Source organism: Lepidothrix coronata, unplaced genomic scaffold, assembly GCF_001604755.1.
Source record: "Lepidothrix coronata isolate B3197 unplaced genomic scaffold, Lepidothrix_coronata-1.0 Scaffold50, whole genome shotgun sequence".
In the NCBI taxonomy this organism is placed as follows: Eukaryota; Metazoa; Chordata; class Aves; order Passeriformes; family Pipridae; genus Lepidothrix; species Lepidothrix coronata.
This window is the reverse complement of record NW_016690230.1, coordinates 1,274,583-1,297,616: the sequence shown is the minus strand read 5'-3', so window position 1 is coordinate 1,297,616 and position 23,034 is coordinate 1,274,583. Positions and strand designations below refer to the sequence as shown.

Here is a 23,034-nt window from a genome sequence, read left to right as displayed (position 1 = left end):
CTATCACCATGACAGTCTTTTTGTATGGTGTCTTACCTCCAGTGAATATTGGATGGATTAATTTTAAATGGGTACAATTTCTGCAGAGAGATATTGGTATATGATGTTATTGGCTTAAAAATACTTTTTACTGACTTCCCACTGGGAATTTCTCCCTTTTTTTTTTCGTTAATGAGGTGCTTCCCTATAATTTTATTTTATTTGAGAACTGTTCTGTAGAACTGTAGAAAACTGAAACTTATAAGACTGCAGTCTTCATAGATCTTTGCTTTCAGGCTTCAAAACTAATATTCAGCATTTTAAGAGGTAAGTAGCACCGACTGGCATACACATGGATGCCGTTGCTTCTGATGGGAGAATATCATCGCCAGTTGTATGAGGTTGATTTGCAAAAGCTGTCATTAGTAACAGCATCTTATTTTTCTGTCCAGAATTTGCTGACAAACATCCTGCTTATGGAATTTAAGACATGAATAGTGCTGGCTTCTGAGGGAAGGAGCTGGCATTTGCTATACACACATAGACACTTTCCTACTTGTCTCTGCCAGTACACCATAATCTTGATTAGTGATACAGCCTGATATTCCAATCCTTCATGTCTCCTGAGCCCAGATTTCCAGCCATGCAAAACTGTGCCATATTTGGAGGTTCAGTGGCGTGTGACAAACAACTCATTTGAGACTAAAAGCAGTATTTGAATTTGGATCTTCCGAGGTAAAAGGCTAGTTCCCTTAGAATTTATGTTATCTAGCTCATTCATGACAAAGATTTTCTGCACCAGAAACACCTTGACAGGTGTTAGTACAAGACACCATAGTCACAATTAACAGAACAGCTTTATTAAATTTGACATTGACATGTATATTAATAATCCTTGGACTGGCATAACAAAATCAGTCAGCTATATTTAATGGCTTACTTATATACATGCATATTTGTGTTTGGTGTCTCGCACCTACAGTCAATTTTCCTTGTCTAATGCCTTCTGTCACATCGGTATTGTAAAGCAGATGTTTATTATAAATTATACTTCTTTAATATATGAGTAGATAAAGATGCAAAGTGAGTTTATGACTTTCCAAGATTGTGTCTAACAAATTAAACTACATATTAGCATCAATGTTACAGATTCATTTACACATAAGATTACCTGAAGTGCCATATTGCATAACTGAATACTAAAACTCTTAGAGAAAAAAAAGTATTTAGAAACAGTTGAAGTACTGAGATATATCAAGTCTAAAGGAGACAAAAGACTCTACAAACTTCCCTGTCATATTCAGTTCTTCTTCCCACTAATACTCTTGCTATCAACCTCTGCTGCTGTTACAAAACTTTACAAACTTAAAAAATAGTGCTCAAAAACTGTGATCTTTTAAGCAGTGATCTTTTACAAAATACTACATACTTCTTGTTATTTGCAAAATGAGAAAAAGTGTAACGTGAATAAATCTGAAAAAGACAAGTTTTCATATGTGCCTTTTTCCGTAATTGCATGAAAAAAGTAGTCTTCTCTACTGACAGAGTGAAAATTTTCTGCATTGTTTCTTTTCTTAATATTCTTTTTTATTTATTCTTTTTTCTTTATTTGGCATTATTTTGCACTCTCCATTGTTTGATTTCCTTTCTATTCTGAAAAAAAAGAAAATGTTTCAAATTGTTGAGTTTGTATGATATGGTAATTTGAAAATTAAAAAATCCCCTTTAGTAATTGTAATTCATTGTCATGATATGATTTAATCTATAAATCTGTTAATTGCACTTTAACCCCCTTGCTGAGTTGATGGCTTTGAGTCCAGCTATAGCAGTATTGTAATTAGGTTTAACCCCTTTTCTTTCCTCCAGAATTAATGCTTGCAAGTAGCTTAATATGTGTGAAAACAAATAGAATTATTTGGAAGCTGTTAGAAGGAAATGGAACCAAAACAGGAAAAAGAATATTCACAGTAATTTCAGAAATAAAGAATAATATGAAGATGTTTTTAGAAAATGGTTTCACTTTTTTTCATTAGGAAAAGAGTAACATTCCTTGAGTTCATATATTTTGAAACCTATGAGGACACTAACAGATGTACCACAGATGGGGTGTTGAGCTGGGTGACCTTTCAGTCTCAAATTAAGGGGAAAAGACTACATGCTTCTTCTGACCCATTTAATGAAGATGAACTTAAATATTTGAGTTCTTTTTGAGTTGCTGCTTGACTTTTTAACTTTTTTAACTTTAAATTTGTTATTTCTTGGCTTTTAAATTCTAGGCTACATTACATATTGGGGACTCTGGTATTACTGCATCTCCTTAGTCTTTCTAGCTCTTTTTCTTCCTTGGTCTTGTTTTCTTTTTGGCTGGGATTTATATAACAAAATACAGATATCTACAGTGAAGGTGTACAATGTAGATGTCCATGTCTGAACTCCTATGACTCACCCTAGAGAAAGTAAGACACTACTGGAGCACAGTTTATCTCATCCTAATGTAAACATTTAAAACAGGTCAGAAGAAACACTTCAAAAATGCCTATTCCTCTCTATTGACTGTAAAAAGTGAAAAGGATGAATAATAAAAAGGTATGTGCCGAATAGCAGAAGTCTAAAAGTAGTATAGGCATCTAAAAGGAAGCGACATGAAACCCATTTTGTTATCTACTGTCTTATGTAGTATTATTTCCACGAATGGTGCTGATGCAAGCTCAATGTCTGCCATAGGGAAGGCTGCTCTTGCCAAGTATCACTTGGCTTTCTAGGAGTTGGATTTTTTAAAGGAGCTGCTGCATTTCCTTTTTGTGTAGGTGCAGGGAGGGCTATCAGTATTGTCTAGTGATGAAGGAAGAGAACAGATACAGCTCAGTACATAACTTTTACTCAGGTTTTGAGAGAACAAATGCATTTGAACTGAACAAATTTTGGTGAGAATTTTTTCTTTTTTGCTTTGACTATCCACTTGGAAAGAAATAACCATTTTTGTACTAAAACTCAAGTGAGATGGGAACAATTAGGGACAGTAAAGTTGAACTAGGATTTCTTTTTATTTTAAAGTCAGTTGTCCTTGTTCTCCTTGCACTCCTTTTTTTTTATCAGAGAAGAAGGGTTATAAGTCAACATTTTAAACAGATTTTCTTACCTTCTTAAGCCAATGCTACAGCTAGAAGGTTGGAGGTCTAAGCAATGTTATTTCTGACAGTACCTTTCCATGTCTTCATATGCCAGGTTTCTTTTCCAGTCCTAGCAAAAGTGACCTTCTGATCTATTATTTAAGATGCTGTTTCTAAACAGCCCTCTTCTTGTAGCTTAGCTTGGGGCTGTGTTATTTTCATCAGGATTCTTAATGCACAGCAATTGTTCATGATATGTTCAGTGTTGGTTATGCCTTCTATTTCCATTAGGGAATGTAAACAGCATTGTTTCATTTGGGCATAAAGGTGGGAACCTGTGAAATGCCCCAGTGGAACCAGACAACTGAAACAATAGCAGCCACCAGCAGGACATTTGAAATACTCACCACTGCGGAAGGATTTTCTTGGGTTTTGTGTTCCTAGGGATCTGAAACCTTGTGACAGAGAAGCAAAAACTCAGAGAAAAGAGGAAAGAAACATGCCAGCAAGGAAAGAACACACATGTTTTCAGTATCTGGTAACACAAAGTAGAGAAAAAGCTGAAACAGTTATTTTTGAAGCTAAATGTTACCTACCAAGAGCTTGAAGCAGTTAGCAAGGAAACTGCCTTGTCTGATTCTTGTTGAGCTCAAGGAAACTGTGCTGTATGCGTCATAGGTTTACTTGTTCTAAAAATCCAAGTAGAAATTTGCCTTTCCCCTGTCCCGCTGTAAGAGAAGGATGTTGAACGAGGAGGGGAAAGGGGTGATTGACTGTACAAAAGAACTAGCTGGCAGACCTGCATTCCAGGCTTATAGCCCTTCTAAAAACTGCAGGGAGGGGGAGGAGTTTTTTCTTCTCCTCTCCTTGTAAATGGGGGCCACTTCACTTTTTGCCTTAACGGGCAAAAAGCTCTGAGGCCATTTTTGCTCTCAACCTGGTCATGTGTCTGTTCTCCGGCCACGGCTTGCCTGTGGTCTGCTCTGTCAACAGCTGGACCTGCTCGGTTTTCATCGGAGAGTTTGTGCTTGTCAAGGAAAGGTGGGAGTCCTGACTGTAGCCAGCCACAGACAGCGTGAGTTTCGTGGGAAAGAAACCGCCTTTCTTTCCGCTTTTCCCCTTCCCCTCCTCAGTGGCGGGGAGATCTCCATTTTGGCTTCTCCTGCAATCTGGGGGCCCCACATGGCGACTGCCAGAGCCCAACAGCGTCCCCTGCTGACCAACACCAAGCACTGCAGGCTCTGCTCCTCCAGTGATCCAACAGCACTCCTGCCAACCGTGATTAGAATTGCGCTAGAGGACAGAGAAGTATCAAACTGTTTCCTTTTTTGAAGGGGACTTTTGGGTACAGGACTATTGTTTAGTTGGTTTTGTGTTCTTTCACTGTTTTTTTTGGTTTTTTTTTTTTGCCAATATACATATGTCCTTTAATAAGCGGTTGTTATTTTCTTTTTTTCCATATTTCCTTGATTGGAGCCTCTTAATTTCGGATTTACAATTGCTGAGAGAGAGGAGTTTGGTCTACCTCACCCTCCTTAGCAAAACATTTTCAGTCTTATTAAACTGAGACAGTTGTAGATAGAGAAGATTGAATCAAACATATCTGAACAATCAATATGTTCCTGTAACTGATCTTCCCTTCCCCAAAAGCAGTGTAAAATTATATTAATTGATCAAGTCAAATAATCTAATAGTACACAGGGGAGTAGAATAGTTGGCATTGCCCTAAGTGAACAGATTAAAACAGTAGTTAACAGGAAATACTGGGGTTTTGCCTCTTTGTTCTCTCATTTTACCTCTTGAGAGGCCTGTGGGCTCTGCTGTCATTCCAATGTCTAACCACTCTCTAGCTGTGCTGGTGGCAAAACATTATTTGTAGGTCAAAGGGACCCTCCACATGTATTTCGGTGCACTAAAATGAGGGATTACATTTCATCATATTTTTTTTCCCTAGCTCTTGTTGACTTTGTTGGATTACCCCTGTATTTCTTATCAGCACAAAACTTTGGGATTCTTCTTCATGGTATACCCTGCTGAGGGCAATAGATGCAAACATTTTGAATGTCAAACTCTTCATTATTGAAACACTTGAAAAGCCTCACTAGTAAGAAAGAAAACAGAAACACCTACATCCATTTTACTTATCTGTGTCATCAGTGACAGTGAAGAAAGACAAATATATTTCCCCTCTATTACTGGCATCATTCAAGTCATAAAGCTTGAAGGAAAGCAAATACAAATAAATACATGAAACTTATTGAAATATTTAACTATGGCTTTAGCCTAAGATACCAGCTGAATATGAGCCAGCAGTACTCCCAGGAGGCCAAGAATGCCAAAGGCATCCTGGCTTGTATCAGAAATAGTGTGGCCAGCAGGACAGCGATTGTCTCTCTGTACTTGGCACCAGTGAGGCCACATCTTGAATACTGATGCCTAAAAGACCGAGAAAAAAAAACTCCAGGCCCAATTAGGTAGGAGATAAGATAAGAAAGCAGAAAGCTTTAATGAGCCACCAGGCTCCAGGAATATAATTGTTGTGTGCGTGCTTTCGACTCAGGTGTTGCAATTTTATAATGATGCTCATCCAATCTCCATTCGTCCACCCCCCAGTTCTGCCCCGTTCTGCCCCTCGGCACACCCCTTTGGGAATTGAGTCGGGGGGAGTTTGGGACCCCTCTTTCATCATCTTCCTCTTCATCAGCACGTGCAGCCCTTGGAGGCCTTCCAAAGTTCTGGGCCTGAAGGTCTTTGTGCCCATGTTTACATTCTTTGGGACAGGTGTTAAGGTGCTTTCTGCAAATCTACATTGAAAAGAATAAACAACTAACGGAATTAACGGAATTTTGAGGGAGTGATAGGGAATGGGGAACAGTGTTGGGTAAATGTGTAAACTACTGTGCTAAAGGTTGAGGGATATAATACAGCTACTTTAAAATCTATAAAAATTAAAAAATCAAAAACTCTAAGGCAAAAATGCTATGTCCAGTTTTGAGCCCTTTATTACAAGAAAGACGTTGAGGTGCTGGAGTGAGTCCAGAGAAGGGCAATGGATCTAGTGAAGAGTCTAGAGAGTAAGTCCTATGATGAACAGCTGAGGGAGTTGGGGCTGTTTAGCCTGCAGAAAAGGAGACTGAGGGGAGACTATCACTCTCTATGACTACCTGAAAGGAGGTGGTCGCCAGACTCTTCTCACAGGTAATAAGTGATAGGATAAGAGGAAATGGCCTCAAGTTAATCCAGGGGAGATTTAGATTGGACATTAGGAAACATTTCTTCACTGAAAGGGATATCAGCTGGAACAGGCTGCCCAGGGAATTGCTGCATCATGATCCCTGGAGGTATTTNTTAGGGACATGGTTTAGTGGTGGACTTGGCAGCATTAAGTTTATGGTTGAACTTGGTGATCTTCCAACCTAAACAATTATATGATTCTATGTATTGCAATATGATTCAATATTAAACAATGCCAGGAAATACTTTGAAACATCCTATTTTTTATGACATCCAGTGTTCTTTGAAGTCTGAAGTAGAATATCTGTATTATTCCATGGGAGCCAAGATAAATAACCTTTAAAGAATAATAATATTTAAAAAATATTTCAAAAAGAAAAGTAAGGATTTAATTACTTCCTTTTTTGATCTAAATCCAGAAAATAATTTGACTAAAACTGAGTCACTGAGGAGTACGTGTGTGAAAATCCTCATAGATCATCTTCTGTGTAGTGTGTGCACAAAACCTGCTTCTCTTTAATTACTTTGGTTTTTTAGTTTTGGGGTTTTTTTTAAATTTTTTTTTATTTATTAGCAGAGCACTGTCTACAAACTATTGGGCAAACTGTTGTCTGCAACATGAAAAAATACAGCTGGTTAATATATCAACTGCACAAATATATGTATTATGAGACGAAAGAAAGTACTATGAGTGCAGAATTGTTACCACACTTCCCACAGTCTCATTCTCACTTGTTTCTCTGGTATACATGTGTGGTTGGCTGGCAAGTCGTTTGATTACGTTGTGGGAAGTGTCTAAGTTCAAAGTTAGACTTGCATATCTGTTTTCCCTTTGGAGATTTTCTTCCTTATCAGTCTTTTTCTTGTCTCTACTTTTTTTTTTTTTTTGAAAAAAAAAAGTTATAGCGCTTTATTTCAAACAAATTTTTCATTTCACATTCTGCTTTACATTTCCCCCCAGAGGATTAGAAGATGGCTGAAATAGCTTGAAAATAAAGCCAAATATTAAGCTGAATTTTTGTTGTAGGTTTCTCAACTGAATAAAAAACCCCACCATCCACAGTTCACACAATTCTACTTGAAAGGCTTTTGTAGTGAGTGTAGAGATGCATATGAATAAGCATATAGCACATAACTCATGCAGTAAACATTTAACTTCCTAGATGAAATGCCTATAGCATTTGGGTAATGTAGCTCATCAAGGTCTTCTGAGATCTTGTGTCATGCTTTTCGTTTGCTCCAACTGGGCTCATGAGTTACTTTCCAGTTATTCTGTCATTTACATCACTTTTTTCTGCATAGCTGCTAGTCAGTGAAACCACTTGTCCCATGGGGATACACATTTATTCTTTTCTTGAAATGTGTCCCATTTTATGTTTCAGCTCTTGAAATCAGGTCTTGAAATTCAGTTTATTTTTACATAAATGTTTTAGGTTGCATTTTTTTTTACTTATTTTGTTGCCTCTTGAGTTCTACACACTAATAGCAAATCAGTTTCTTTTATTTACATGTTTATTCAGGGTTTTCTATTGCAATGGAGGAGTTAGAGGATGCTTAATTTTTTTTACACTGCATAGTTTAAGTACAAACTCTTCAAAGAGAATGTTTCTACTACAGTAGCAAAGCCTGGATTTGTGAGACATGTTTGGAAAAGTGATTCTTGTACCTGCTTGTATTATAGGTAACTGCAGTCTGATGTCTCAGCTGAGCTAATGGGAGCAGGAATAGTTGGTCTTTAGCTGAAGAAGGCACAGGACAAAACAGCTTGGAAAATACAGCATTTTGTTATTGTGAGTCTCACTGTACTGACAGCCAGGGAGATGTATATTCTGTCTGTCTGTAAAGCCAAACAAGTAAGATGAAAATGCATAATTTTTGTACAGGGATATCACAACAACAACAACAAAACAACAACAACAACAACAATAATAATGCGATTGAACTCTTTGCTGGGTAAAATACAGTAAATAAATCACAAATTTAAACTGACTACATTTATTTACAGTATTTTAGCTTTCATAATCTCATCTACTTTTAGTATCACAAAACCTCAATTCTTTTCATAGGATGTTTTAATAGAATTTATTATTGATAATTACTTTTAGATAGGAAATGCAACTCCCTTCTAGCTATCAAAACTACCCTTATGAAATCAAGCAACAAATAGGAATAAACCTTTGACTAAAAGTATAACCAAAAAAAAAAATCTGTTTATTCAATATTTTTATTTTTACTTTTAATATTCTCTGCCTTTCTAACTTGATTTTAATCTGCTTTCCAGGAGTGATCGCAGCAACATCACTGTGTTAGAACTTATGCAGATGGCTAGGACAGAACCCTGATAACTGGTCCCTCTTCATGCTTAGTGACTGGTACTCAGTCTTGATCCTTCTTCCACTGTGACAGCAGAGTCCACTGATTTCAGGAGGTAGTTAGGCTGAGCTGCTAGTGAGCTGTCATATCAGCCACAGATTTATTGTTAATGCTGTACTTTTTCTTTTCTCAGGTACATCTTAGATTGGATCATCCTAATACATCCTAGTCTGGATGTGCTAGCTAAAGCCCATTGCAGCACTCACAGAAGCCTTCTGGATGGGAAGGGACCTACAGGTATGTTTGCACTGTGGCTGGTTTGAATGTTTAATTTGTATAGTTGCTTGGATGGCTCATAGTGTGTCTGAGAATCCTTAACTATTTATCCTTACAGCATCTCTGAGAGCTAGGGAATTGCTTTTCTCACTGTTTTACAGCTAGGGAGCTGAAATGCAAGCTCACTGGCTTGCCCAAGGTCACATAAGAAATCTGCAGTGCAGAAGAAAGCTGACTAGAGCCCTAACCACCGTGTGATCCTTCCTCTACCAGATATGAAGCAAGAGTAAGCTAAAAACTGAACGTCAGAGGGAGTTTTTCAGGATGCTTTGACATCATGTTGTATTTCTAACTGTTCTATTAGTTAAAGTTTTTCCTTTACATTTAACCTAGATGTTCTCTGCTGCAGTATAAGCCCATTAGCTCTTGTTCTGTCCTCACTGACTAATGAGAATAATTTGTCCCTATCCTCTTTATAGCAACTCGATGTATTTGTAGACATGTCATGCCTCACTTCAGTGTTCTTTTCTTTAGTCTGAACATGCCCAGTTCACTTAACCTTTTCCATAGATCTTATTTTCCAAACCTTTTATCATTTATGTTGTTCTCCTCTGAACTCTTTCCAATTTGTCTGCCTTTTTGAAAAAGTTGTGCCCAAAACTGAATTCAGTAACCTGACTAAATTAGAGGCCTAATCACTGTCAAGAAAACTGCAATCCCCAGCAATCTCAGGAACAATAAATCAGGTAAGGAAGGCAAGAGACTGGCATGGCTTGGTATGGAACTGCAAGTCAAATTAAAGGCAAAGAAGCAAATGCACAGGCAGTGAAAACAAGGACAGGTAACCTGGAAAGAGTATAGAGATGAAGTTTAGTTGTGTAGGAATAGGGTGAGGAAGGCCCAGGTGAAGCTGCAAGTGAACCTGGCAAGGGACACAAAGAATAACAAGAAGGGCTTTTACAGGTATATTGGCCAGAAAAGGAAGGTCGAAGAATGGGTACTCCCCTGATAAACATTGCTGGTGAACTGGTAAAAATAGATGAGAAGAAGACCGAGGTACTCAAAAACTTTTTTTGCCTCAATCTTCAATGGCAGTGTCTCTTCCCACACCTTTCCAGCGGATGGACAGCAGGATGGGGACTGGGAGAGCAAAGTCCTTCCCACTTCAAGTAAAGATCAGGTTCACGACCACCTGAAGAACCTGAACGTACATAAGTCTACATGACCTAATGAAATGCATTCAAGAGTCCTGAGGGAATTTGCTGACGTAGTTGCCAAGCCACTCTATGACATATGAAAAGTCATGGCAGTCAGGTGAAGTCCCAGGTTGTGGGGGGCGTGTTGTAGGGATGCTAGACGAGGCACCCTGGGAAATGAAGTCTCGAATGTACTCCCACACACATAAGCACTGGGTTACCACATGGTGATTGGTTAAGAGAATCACATGCTATTTTAAAATGCATATAAAAGGTGTTGTTTGCTTCCAATAAACGGATTTGGTGGTTGAACCCTCAACTAGCCAGGTCTACATGGGTTAATTTATTTATTATATTAATGAAGCCATACCAGGTGACTGGAAAAAGAGAAATGTTGTCCCATGTTTAAAAAAAAATAGAAATAAGGACCCCAGGAACTAGTAACCTGTCAGCCTGACCTCTGTGCCTATGATGATCATGGAACAGATCCTCCTAGAAGATATGCTAAAGCACATCACACAGGGAGCTGATTTGAGACCTTCACCAAGGGCAGGTCCTGTGGCCTTCCACAATGGAGTGAGTACATCAGTGGACAAAGGAAGGGCTACTGACTTCATTTATTCTGGACTTCTGTAAAGCCTTTGACATGGTCCCTCAGAACATACTTCTCTAAACTGCAGAGAGAGGTGCACTCGATGGGTGTATCGTATGATGGACAAGAAAGTGGTTATCCAGAGTGGTTAACCAGAGTCTCATCATAGACTAGGGTCACATCCAGAGGATAGCAGTCAATGACTCAGAGTCCCAATGGACATCAGTGAGAAGTGGTGTCCCTCAGGGATCCATATGGGGAACAGGGTTATGTAATGTCTTCATGAATGTCATAGACAAAGAGCCTGAGTGCAAATTTGCAGATGACATCAAGCTGAGTGATGGGGTTGACACACCTGAAGGATGGGATGCCATCCAGAGGGACCTGGACAAGCTCCAGAAGTGGTCCTTTGGGAATCTCATGAGGTTCAAAGAGGCCAAATGCAAGGTGCTGCACCTGGGTTGGGGTAACCCCAGCACCAATACAGGCTGAGGGATGAACAGATTGAGAGCAGCTCTGATGAGAAGGACTTGAGGGTGCTAGTAGATGAGAGGCTGGACATAACCCATCAATGTGCACTTGCAGCCCGGAAAAACCAATCATCTCCTGAGCTGCATCTAAAGGAGTGTTGAGAGAGGTGATTCTGCCCCTCTACCCCACTCTCATGAGACCCCACCTGGAGTACCGCATCCTGCTCTGGGGTCCCCAGCACAGGAAAGACCTTGACCTGTTGGAGTGAGTCCCGAGCAGGGCCACCAAGGGCCACTAAGCTGGGATTGTTCAGTGTGGAAAAGAGAAGGCTTTGTGGTGACCTAATTGTAGCCTTCCAGCACCTGAAGGGAGCCTACAAGAGAGATGGAGAAGGACTTCTTACAAGAATGTGTAGTGACAGGAAAAGGGGGAATGTCTTCAAAATGAGAGTAGGTTTTAATTAGATATTAGGAATAAATTCTTTATTGTGAGGGTGGTGAGACACTGGAACAGGTTGTCCAGAGAAGTTGTGGATGCCCCATCCCTAGGATGTTCAAGGCCAGGTTGGATGGGGCCGTGAGCAACATGGTCTAGTGGAAGGTGTCCCTGCACTTGGCTGGGGAACTGGAACTAGATGATCTTTGAGGTCCCTTCCAAACCAAGCCATTCTATATTTCTATAATTCTATGAAAAATAATTACCTTGCTTGTTTTATATGTATGTTTATTATCACAATTCAATATAATATTTGTCTTTGTGACAGTGTGCTGTTGTGAAATTGCATTTAGTTTTCCATTTACAACAAAGTCAATATTTTTCATATAATATTATTCTTGCTAACATGCTATTATTTTCTGTACTGACTGACACTGTAAGTATATTTCCCTTATTCTTCCTATTAATGTTAGTGTTTGCTGTCTCTGACTAATCTGAATTGGAGTAAGTCTTGTCAACTACTGGTGGGTAGGATTCATTGAGATTCAGATGGACTAGAGAGCAAATGTGAGAGGATGGAAGAGAGAAGTTTGGTGGAATTTGTCAAACTACTACTGTTTCAGTAGCATATTACTCAGTTGAGATCTCTGCTTTCAAACCCATTGTTATGTTCTCATTTCAAATGTCCCTGCTATAGAGATAACAATTCCTTGGCTTTTTTTTTTTTTTTTTTTAACAAAACCAATTACTCTGAGAAGCTTTGACAAAAATGTTTCTGGGGAATGTTCCCTCTTTTTTTTTTTTTTCCTGCATGACCAGTAGCAGAACCTTCTGCCAAGACAGGTAGGAATAATGCCAAAGAAACATCAAAATACTGTTGTTTCAGACTGGGGGATTTTTGGTGGAAATCTATAATGGGTCACTGATGGGTTCATTTGTTTATGCCATCCTACAGTGGACTTGTCTTTATTGAATCACATTTTATTTCCTTTCAACAGAAGTAATCTTTTAAATATGTCAGGGTCATATACTGTAAACGTTTTTTTCATACAATATCTATAAAATATTTCAGAAGATACTCTTTGCCTGTTTTTAATTGCTATGTTAGCTCAAGTTGTGTTACATGTCTCTGTGCTTTTAACCTTTGATTAGTCATTACACAGCTGCCAGTTCTCTGTTTTCTAAACATTTGTGTACTTCTATGGTGTGCCAGTCCTTATCACTCCAACCTTGAAAGTTGCTACATGAATTAACAGTTCCCCCTGGTGACAGTTCATATACAGTGATTTACATTTTTCAGCTTGTAGTCAGATTTTCATTTATTTATTCAAAATATGGAAGATTAGTATTTCAGTTATTAACCTAAATATGAAAGGACAACCTGCCCAATGCTGAATGTAAAAATCTTGAGTCCTGTATCAAGTATTATGAAAAAAATTACTTGCTAGCTATTAGAAAACTGAGCTCCAAGAGAGCTGCTGAGTCAATGTAAACCAAACCTCTTTGAGTGACTGTTTTTGCTTCCATTGCTCACAAAAGCCCACAGTCTTAGACAGTTTCTAATCACGCTGCAGTTCAGCACAAGGCACGGTATGTCAGAGTAGAGGGAGAAAGCAGCTGGTTAAGAACTATGAACCAAAACAATCCATATTGCACTTCAGTTGAATTAGCATTCTTTTGTTTGAGGCTGCTGGCTGATGTGCATCTAGGTCAGTACTCATCAAAAGAGAGTAGGTAACTTTATTAATTATATTCTGGTTACTGCATACTGACCTTTAACACTGTAGAAAAAATAGAGAAGCAATGTGTCCTTTGTCTTCAGTTAAAGTTTGCATTGCTATCTCACTCTCACCAGCAATTTGTGTTTTAGTATTTTGCAAACTGAGCAGTCAGTGTGGTTTATTTGTAAAGTTGCATCTGGTGTTAAGGAATAACAGCTAGAGAATTTGCAGAGATCAATTTGATAAGGACACACAAGGCTGATTTAGATAGCATTTTAAGTAATTTATGATGTAAGAAAAGGAAGATCCATAATAGGCCATTGGCTTGGGGCCCCTCACTGGCATTTCACCAGCTTTGCTCTTAGACCAGTTTATTCCTTTTTATCTTTGTCGTTGGCTTCAGGAAAAGTGTGGTAACTTTCAGTTGTCTGGACTAACCAAGGCTGTGGAAAGTAACGTATCACTGTTTAAAGTGTAGTCGAACAACAGTGTATAGTGTCAGAGTCTCTGGATGCTGCAACACAGCCAGTCCAGGGTTTTAACAGGAGGAAACTCAAGGCAAGACGCTGTGCCTGTTTCTTCTGTGTGTAATTTACTGTGCAACTTAAACTCTGGACCTGTTTAATGGTCCTAACAGCAGAGTTTCTAGGCCAACAACTATATCAGCTGCAGTGCTCTGCATTTGCAGACGGCCTTATGATTTACAAAATTTAATAAGCTGCCCCCTTACAATATTTTTTTCAAAGACATAGCTTTTATAACAGTTGCCAAGAAGGCCGTCAAAGGTACAAATACCCACTGGTATAATGAAACCTTTATTTTTATTTTTTTTTTTTTTGTGAAAAGCCATATAAACATTTCCAAGTATTACTAATTCATTAACAATGAAAAAATTCTAGAGAGCTCTGCTGGCTGGCCATGGTAATACATTAGTGATTTTTCCAGTGCTGCTCTGTGGCAGTGATATTTCTTGGGTAGCAGTGCGGTAAGCTGCTGGCAGCTGGAGGGCAAGCACAGGGAGGAAGGATTTACATTGCCTCATTTGTAGCCTACTTCTTTTTAAAAGAGTATTGCGTGAAGAATAGTTCCCTGTTTCACCCAGATGTGCCTTTCAATGCTAAGTTCCCATTACATTTTTAAGCAAATTATCTTTTTATCCTAGTATTGTGATTTCTATTCAAAGCAGCATAACAAATTATATGTCCTTTAATTAAAAAGATGGGTATAGATCAAACACCCAAGGTGACTTTTAAAGTTGACAGATTTTGTTTATATAGGCTAGTTACCTATCCTTATCTATTGAATATTGCTGTTACAAGGAAGGAAAATAAATGTAAACTTTAATTTCTCACTGGATTTTTGACTTTGGGAAGATAATCACAGAAAATTCCTTAATAACTGCAACATTTTATGCCATCAGATGTAAACTTTACCTGTCATATTTACAGACTCAGTGTCCAACTTCAGAGATCTTTGCCTACTCATTCCTCTTCCATTTATGCTTCTTCCTCTCATTTCTTACTTAACATTTAGGGCATAATTTCCCAAAATTTTCTAGTCAGTACTTACATTCAGGAACAGACAGTCTGTTAACAGTATAACTTCTCAGTGTGATACTTACTGAACTCCATATCAAATATTTGCTGCAAGATACATGGAGTAAAAATACTTTGATGCAATTATTCTGCCCTGTTTGGTTGTAATGGAATTAGATTATTTAAGGAGCCTTTGGACAGAATTACTTTCCAGACTGTTTAAATTCAAGAAGTAATTCTCTTCAAATACGGATGTGACTATTGGCAATGTAATGAAGCAATTTGTTCTTTGAAATTTACATTTAAAAAAAAAGGAAAAAGGAAAATATTTTCCACTGGAAATTATTTATATTTTGACAAACTCCACATATTCTGTAGTCCTACTTTTCCTGAGCTTACTACTGGTTTTTTTGTTTGTGTTACTCAGTGTAGTTATTGTCCAAGCCTGTGTTGCCTGTGTACTACGTATCAGAGAAATGTGAAAAAAATGACGTCTCTGTGATTTTCTCCTAAAATGTAGAAAAATCTGATTGTCCACTTAAACTTGAGAAGTTACACAAAAATACTGTTTGCTTCTCCAACAACTCCAAGACATGAAACTCCCTATGGATGTAACCCAGAGGCACTTGTCTTTTATTGCAGGGTGCTCTTCCTGTTGAGGCTACTTGTATTTTTGTGTCTGCCATTGTTTAAAACTTAATCACTCTTCCTCTTTAAGAAAGTTTTCCTAGTGCAAAAATAATCAGTCATTACATGCCTTTAGATCAGTTTGTTTCCTGTGTTATGTTTCACGTATTCCTTTGTTCCATCCCTTCTCTTCCCCACACCCGCCTCCTTCAGCTTTCCCCATTACATGAATCACTTTCATGTAAATTATTACTACTGTTTTTCACTCAGCCTAACCCTGAGAGAATATTACCCCTATTAGAAATGTACACATTTTACACTGCTATTTGGGAAGAATGGATTAAATGTGGTGGTAAATATGAGAAAATAGATATGTTTTTACCACAACTTGCCTGCAGAATCCTCTTTCCATTGCAGATGTATGGCAAAACAAGTTGGAATCAATGGCTTTTTTTCCCACTCTAGTTATGCATTTCAAATGATAAGTGGTATTATTATGATTGCAATTTTTATTGTTATTGTTATTAATATTATTAGGACAAACAACTTTTAATATTTTTCAATGTAATCTGAGCAACAAAGCAAAAGTGTTTTGTTTCTATCACAAAAGAACTTCCTTTTTTGTTGCACTGTTTTACTGTTTAGCATTATAAATCTACAATATACAGCTTTTAAGGTCAAGCAGAAAGGAAGATTTTCTTTTCCAAACATCTGTCAGCAACCACATGGAAGAGAAAACAGTACTAGCATAATTTATCATGCTTTCACTTGGTGAAAAATGTTCCTTGGATGCTAAGTCATGACATGTACTTTAAGTAACGCTTTTCTCGAGTGCTTTATCTTACACTTTGCTTCTCTTACACTAATATTTTTCAGTTTCCTTATTGTTTGAGGCTATGAATATGTCAGACAAGGATCATAAGCATTATTTATTCTTCTGGCATCCCGGCCTCATTGTGATAAGAGTGAGCAGTTGCTACCCCAATGCAGATGGCAAGAGAACTGGTTCCAGGTTTTGGTGTACCTGGATGTCATTGCTTACTGTGCTGGAACACAACTAACCAGCTATGAAGCAGGAGGTTTGGCAGGCAGAGCGTGGGGTTGACATGTGTCCTTTTCCAGCAGGGGCTGCTGTAGAGCAGTAATAATCACACATCCCTAAGGGACTGGAAAATTGTTTTCAATTCCCTCCTCCTGTCCCCTCCATTTGCATTTAAAGTAAACATATGATGAAGTTGTCGGTTCTTTTGAGTCAGAAAAAGAAAAAAGTCACTGAAGAATATTAAATCTGGGCTGATCCAGTATAAATGCTCTTGGATCCTTCAGTAAAATATGCCTAAGCTGTATTGGAATTATCTCCTTGAGCAGGAAAGACATGCAAATATAAGATATAAAATCATAAAATACTCTTCATTGCAAAACAACCTGTCTGAAAGGAAGCAAAAGTGCTGCAAAGAAAGAAGGTTTTAAGCTTAGTATGAAGACTCTGACACTAATCATAACCTGCATAGTGTACAGGGTTCAAAACCCTAACCGTGACACCTGGCCAACACAGAGAGGAACCCAGAGATCCAGTGGAAACCGAAAGTGTTATGAAGCTGAATAAAGGTCTGTAAAAGCACAACGTCTATAAGGAGAGACCTCTTTTCAGGCCAGTTTATGGAGCAAAAAAATATGTAAGTCCACTTCCAGGTACAAAGTCCATTTACAGAGTTAGACATCTGCTTTTTCTAACTTTACTGGAAGATATATGTGACTTCTCCCAACTAGCATTGATTAAGAACCCTTTCTTCTCTGATAAGGATTTCATGATTAGGTTGCAATATCTGCATTACCCTCTGTTAATTGCATTTGTAAAAGTAAACAACTCCAAAGGGGAATTTACCTTATCCTAAAGGAGGCATTTAGGGCAGATGGGAGGAATTACTTCTGGAGGCCTTTTTTCACCTTTAACTTTAAAGAAAGAAGGCTAAAGACTTAAATGTTTACATTCTGTATGTTACAATGACATGAATCCCTATCCTCCTGTCTCTTACATGCTGAAACCACCACATCTGCAACATTCTTGCTTATAATGTTATTGTAAATAAGGCATCTGAAAGGATTTTATGGGATCTACAAAAGCCGCTTCTGCTGTCCACTTACACAGCAGGTTTCACATATAGTAGTTCGGTTACATTGCCAATATTTTGTTTATTGAAAAAAAAAGATTATATTGCTTCATATTACTACTTTTCTGAAGGAAAATAGTGGATTGTGGTGCCAAAGGGACCAGCCTACTGATATAGAAAGTTGTGAGATATCACCACCATACAAATGGTAGTACAAATGGTACAAGCACAAACTCAAATTAATAAATAAAAAATGGTTTGTGAGGTAAGGAAGGCTTGTATTTTTCTGCTGAGACATGTTGGTATACTATCTCTGTAAGAAATAGGACTTTCCTTGAACTGATCATAACAAATACATTTATCCTTGAATAATAAAAAAAAAAAAGTGGCAAGAAAACTACATTTTCAGAGCTGAGTGAGAACTCTGTACAGACAAACTTGTAATAGAAATATATAGTATGCACAGCAGTTGAGGCACAAGGCATTGGCTTAGATATAATGACAAATATATGACAAATAATATTGACAAATTTTTGTATTTGTCTTTACATAATTACTTTCCAGTGCATTATTACTTGGGCTTAGGACATCCAGACTTAACTGTCAGCTAATTTTACTAACTCTAATTCTTTCATCAACTTGTTAAAAAATTATTGGCAGTCATCTTTAATGAGTGTAATAGGTCTTCTTCCAGTTCAGTCTGGGCCAAATACAATGTTCATACTACTACTGGTATTTCCCAGCTATATTTCTTACATTGTTCTTATCAGTTATTTTTTGATGAATCATGATTTTATGTATCTAAAGAGAGGCTCTTTCTTCAATTATTGCATCAGGCGGGTTTTTTTATGTTTCAGGATGAAAAAGTTCCATGTGTACTACATGGTTGTCTTTGGCAACATGATGTACTTGGTTCTAATACTTAACTGACTTCAGTCCTCCTAGAGGCTGTCGGCTTTACTCCCTTTTTCCAATCATGTGGCTTCTGGCTATAGCTTGTAGAGCAAGATCTGATTGTGTAGAGTAACTGCATATTTAATGAGAAAAAGAAATGTCAGAATTTTTTTTAATAATGTGTCTTCAATCTAAAGTGATTCAAGAAAAACCTTGTGTGAAAGTATGTAGTTTTAAATTACTTGTACTTTTTAAATTTAGATGTTGTGGGTGGATGAAATTTATGCCATGGGAGAGAATTTCCGGAATGGTCTGTAGTTCAGTGTCTATGGATTTCACTTGAACTGTGGAAGAGTCAGCTACAGCCTAAGTCGGTTGCCAGACTTAGCTTTTCCTGTAAAGATTGTTTGGGTGAATAATGAAGTGTTCAGGGAACCAGACTGGTCTCCATTTCATTCGTTCTTGATTTTAGGCACTTAACCAATATATCTTCTCTGCCAATTTCTGATTTAGTTGTCCCTTTTTTTCATAATTTTTCCGTTGTGATGTAAAAACCCCCAACAGAATATTCAGTTCTCCTGAAGTCCAAATTTCTTTCTGGAAATCATCTGCTCATTTTTGAGTAGATAGGTAGGATGGATTTGTGCTTACATAGATAGAAGCTGAATGTGTTTGCAGATATACAATCTGACATCAGAAGACTTAATATTACAGAATCATGGTATCAATTAGGTTGGAAAAGACCTCTGAGATCACTGAGTCCAATCTAGGACCAAACACCACCTTGTCAACTAGACCACGGCACTAAGTGTCACGTCCAATCTTTCCTTAAACACCTCCAGGGACAGTGAATCCACCACCTCCCTGGGCAGCCTATCCCACTATCTAATCACCTTTTCTATGAAGAAATTATTTCTAATATCCAAGATAAACCACTCCTGGTGCAGCTTAAGATTACACCCTCTTGTCCTGTTGCAAGTTGCCTGGGAGAAGAGACCGACATCCTCCTGCCTACGACCTCCTTTCAGGTAGTTGTAGAGAGTGGTAAGGTCTGAGCCTCCACTTCTCCAGGCTAAACAAGCTTGGCTCCCTCAGCCAGTCCTTATAGGACTTACCCTCTAGACCCTTTACCAGCTTTGTTGCCCTTCTCTGGACATGCTCCAGCACCTCAATGTCCTTCCTCAATTGAAGTGCCCAAAACTGAACACAGTACTCAAGGTACAGGCTCACCAGTGCCGAATACAATAGAACACTTCCATAGTACTGCTTGCCATACTATTTGTGATACAGTCCAGGATGCCATTGGCCTTCTTGGCCACCTGGGCACACTGCTGGCTTATGTTTAGCCAGCTGTGGATCAGCACCCCCAGGTCCATTTCTGCTTTCTATCCATTCTGTATATTCTGTGACTTTTTTTTTCAAGTCCCAGTTCCTTTCTAAAGCACAGCAAAAAGTAACTAGTTGAACATCAGCATTTTTCATAATAACATATTTTAGACTTGTCAATTGTTTATGTTGAGTTCTGTACTCTTATTTAGTTTCCTAGCCATCTACACAAGATTGGAAGCAATGAAAAGCACAAGTTATATTACTTTTTTTTTCTTATTATGGTATGTAAGAAGAGCTTTTTAAAGAGAGTTCATCTTTTATTTATTTCACCCAAAAAATAGCCAGATTTCTGAAGTATTCAGCAGTGAATATGCTGAGCTTTGGGGAAAAAGTATGTACATCATGCAACTCTGGACAAGAAGTTACAATGAGAGTCACCCACTCACTTCAAAATACGGCTTGTAATATCTTACAGTAGACTGAACGAAGTCTGAACTGGTCAGAATAAGTCAGAATAAGTCTGAACGAAGTCTGAACTGGTTAGATCAATGTTTGTTTTGATATGTTAGTTTTGCCACTGAATTCATCTGGTTGAGGATTGTACTTTGATAGGTACTGTTTTGTTATTCTTGAATGAAAAACTTTTACCTTTAATGCTTGATGACACAGAAATATTCAGTCGATTGAATATAGAGATATTTCTTTCAGTACACTGCTTACAGATCTTTAGTAGAGGTGGTGGATAAACGTCCCACAGTCTTTCATGCATTAGGCACACATGCTCTTAACTTGTTCTGATGTCATCTTCCTTATAGGAGGTTCCTGAAAAAACATTGATGCAAAAGATATATTAAAAAAATCAATGACAAAATGTCACTGAGAATCGAACTCTTGTAAAGATCCTTAGAGTGGCAGAATATAAAGTGAAAGAGATCCTGTCACTGTGCTTTTATCTCTTTGATCCCGTGTTCCAGACTAGTATAGGCCTGCAGCAGTGCTTAAACTATAACACTGTTACAAGAGAGCTATTGACTTCAGCACTATAGAGAACCTAATACCATTTATTGAAGTTAGGTTTTGCTGATTTTGAACATTGACAAGATTTCTGTAAAGGTGGATCTAGGAAAGGTTTAATTTGTACTTCTCAGGAACTTCCCCTAATTCTCAAAATGCCAACAACAACAAAAATCCAAACAAACACCTCCACCTCAAATTAAAATAAAAACTTCACCCACAGTTGTGTGAAGAATATAAATAGGAGTTCATAACAGAAAAAAGAAAACATATTCACATTGTCTAATTTATTTTTATAACATGAGTGGAAATAGGACAGATGAATAATGCTACTTCACCTTCTGAGGTATGGAGATATTATTAATATCACACTGCCTGAAAAGGTGTATTTTTAAAGAGAATATAATTTTTTAAAAATTTATGGATTTCATTTTTTGCAAAACTCATTAAAAAGAAAAGAGATTGATTACTAAATGGATAGACTGGTCATTCCAAAGAGCTACTTTGGTCTCTGTTCTATGGTTATAAATAATGTCTATGGTCTGGTTTCTAGGTCAGCTTCAAGTCAGTGGTAATACTTGAGTGTTAACATGATTCCATATCTTAAATTCAGGAGAAACAAGCTGTCAACTTTTCAGTTGCAAGTTTTATCCCTTAAGTGAAATTAACTCAAAGAAAACATCCTTGTGAAGTGGTCTTGCCAAGGCATAATGAAGCATCAGAATAACACGTGCTGAAGCCAAGTTTTGCCTCATACAAAGGAGGCAATTGGACTGGATTTCCAAGCCATGTGGGGAACACAGACAAATTTCAGACTCCTTTTCCTAACCTTGCCCTAGTTTGAATCAAAATTTCCAACTATGCATTTGTGAGCTGAAAGAAGAAAAGAAACATGAGGTATTTCCTGTCACATTTTTCTGTGAATTGTCTGTAATCAGCTTCCAATTTTATGCACCTCAAGTAACACTGTATAAGCAGCAGCAAGAAAAAGTCTCTTCCCATTCAGAGGTATAGCTGTAGTTATACCTCTGCCTGGAGTGCAATGGAGGGGGAAGTTGGTGACCTGTTTTTTTACGTGTAAGAATTACCACATACAGACTAGATGACAAATAGTGTGGTAGCTATGAGACATGAATGATTGACTAAAAAAATATCTGACTAATTTTCTGTACCATTCCTATTTATTTTCAATTCTTCATATCCGTAGATTATAAAATGCAGTTGATAAGGATAAAGGATAGAATAGCAGCAGCTTTACTGAAGCAATGAAAACTTTGGAATTTTTGTCTTATATCTCAAGTATTTCCTTTTTTGATTAAATTTAGCATGGAAAAACACTTATATTCCAAGGATAGTGCACTTTTTAAAGTATATATTTCTCTATATAGCAGAAAAAGTAAAAGTAGCATGAGCTGTAGTCTACATAGACACATAGGCACAGAGATGTGTGTATATTCCACTCTGTAGTTTATATGAGTGTACTGTAGGAAGCACAACTGAAAACCACCAGTCACTTAAAATGTCATAGTCTGGAGTATGCCTGAGTTGTGCTGTCAGTATGGGAAATGAATTCAAATAATAGGTGCCATTACTGTAGCATGAAACTATTAGTTAAAGTTCACAGTGCTTGACTAGATCACTTAAACCTTTATTAGAAAAAAAATGAAATTCTGAATGTTCTTCTTTTCTTCCTTAATCTGAGCAGGGGCTCAAAGTTTAACCAAAAGCATCTGGAAATAAGTTCCAGTGCTGTGCTCCTGGTTCAAGTTCGAAAGAACAGAAGGCAAAGCTCCCTGTGCATGGTGCTAACTAGTATCATGGGAGTGTCAAACTTGATTTGAGGTAGATTGACATGTCATTATTCCTCCCATTCTTGCTTCCCTTTTAATGATCTGCACCTGAGCTCTGGTGTGTATTTTGTGACACTTATTAGCAATCTACAGGTCTGAGAGAACTGTTGTTTAGCCATCTCTCACCTGTTAAAATGTTAACAAGACGAGACGCACCACAGTGTCTGGTGCCAACTGAAGGTCATGGATGGAGTGAAGAAGCCCCAGACATCTGTCTCTCACAGTGAGCTTTGTACCATGCTTCACTGAAAACAGCAGGCTGAGCGATTTCTCACCATTAATATCAATGGGACCTGAACGTATCCTACCTGCACGCGTTCCTCGGCTCCAGGAGTGGAAGTGTGGAG

At 37.9% G+C, this 23,034-nt stretch overlaps 1 long non-coding RNA gene across 6 annotated transcripts in view; it reads right to left on the bottom strand.

The window, feature by feature from the left end:
• Nucleotides 1-895: 895 nt before the first annotated feature.
• The window catches only part of LOC108497627, a 29,766-nt gene continuing 7,627 nt past the window's right edge, over nt 896-23,034 (bottom strand). The window contains exons 4-7 of one of the 6 annotated variants that reach the window (XR_001874918.1): nt 20,472-20,645; nt 5,220-5,307; nt 3,497-3,624; nt 896-1,632 (exon numbers count right to left, since the gene is read on the bottom strand). This is a non-coding gene — a long non-coding RNA (uncharacterized LOC108497627). Of the gene's footprint in view, nt 1,633-3,180; nt 3,192-3,496; nt 3,625-3,685; nt 3,818-5,219; nt 5,308-5,576; nt 5,894-20,080; nt 20,646-23,034 lie in introns of those variants that run through there. The other 5 variants (XR_001874920.1, XR_001874921.1, XR_001874919.1 and 2 more) reach the window with 5 other exon arrangements.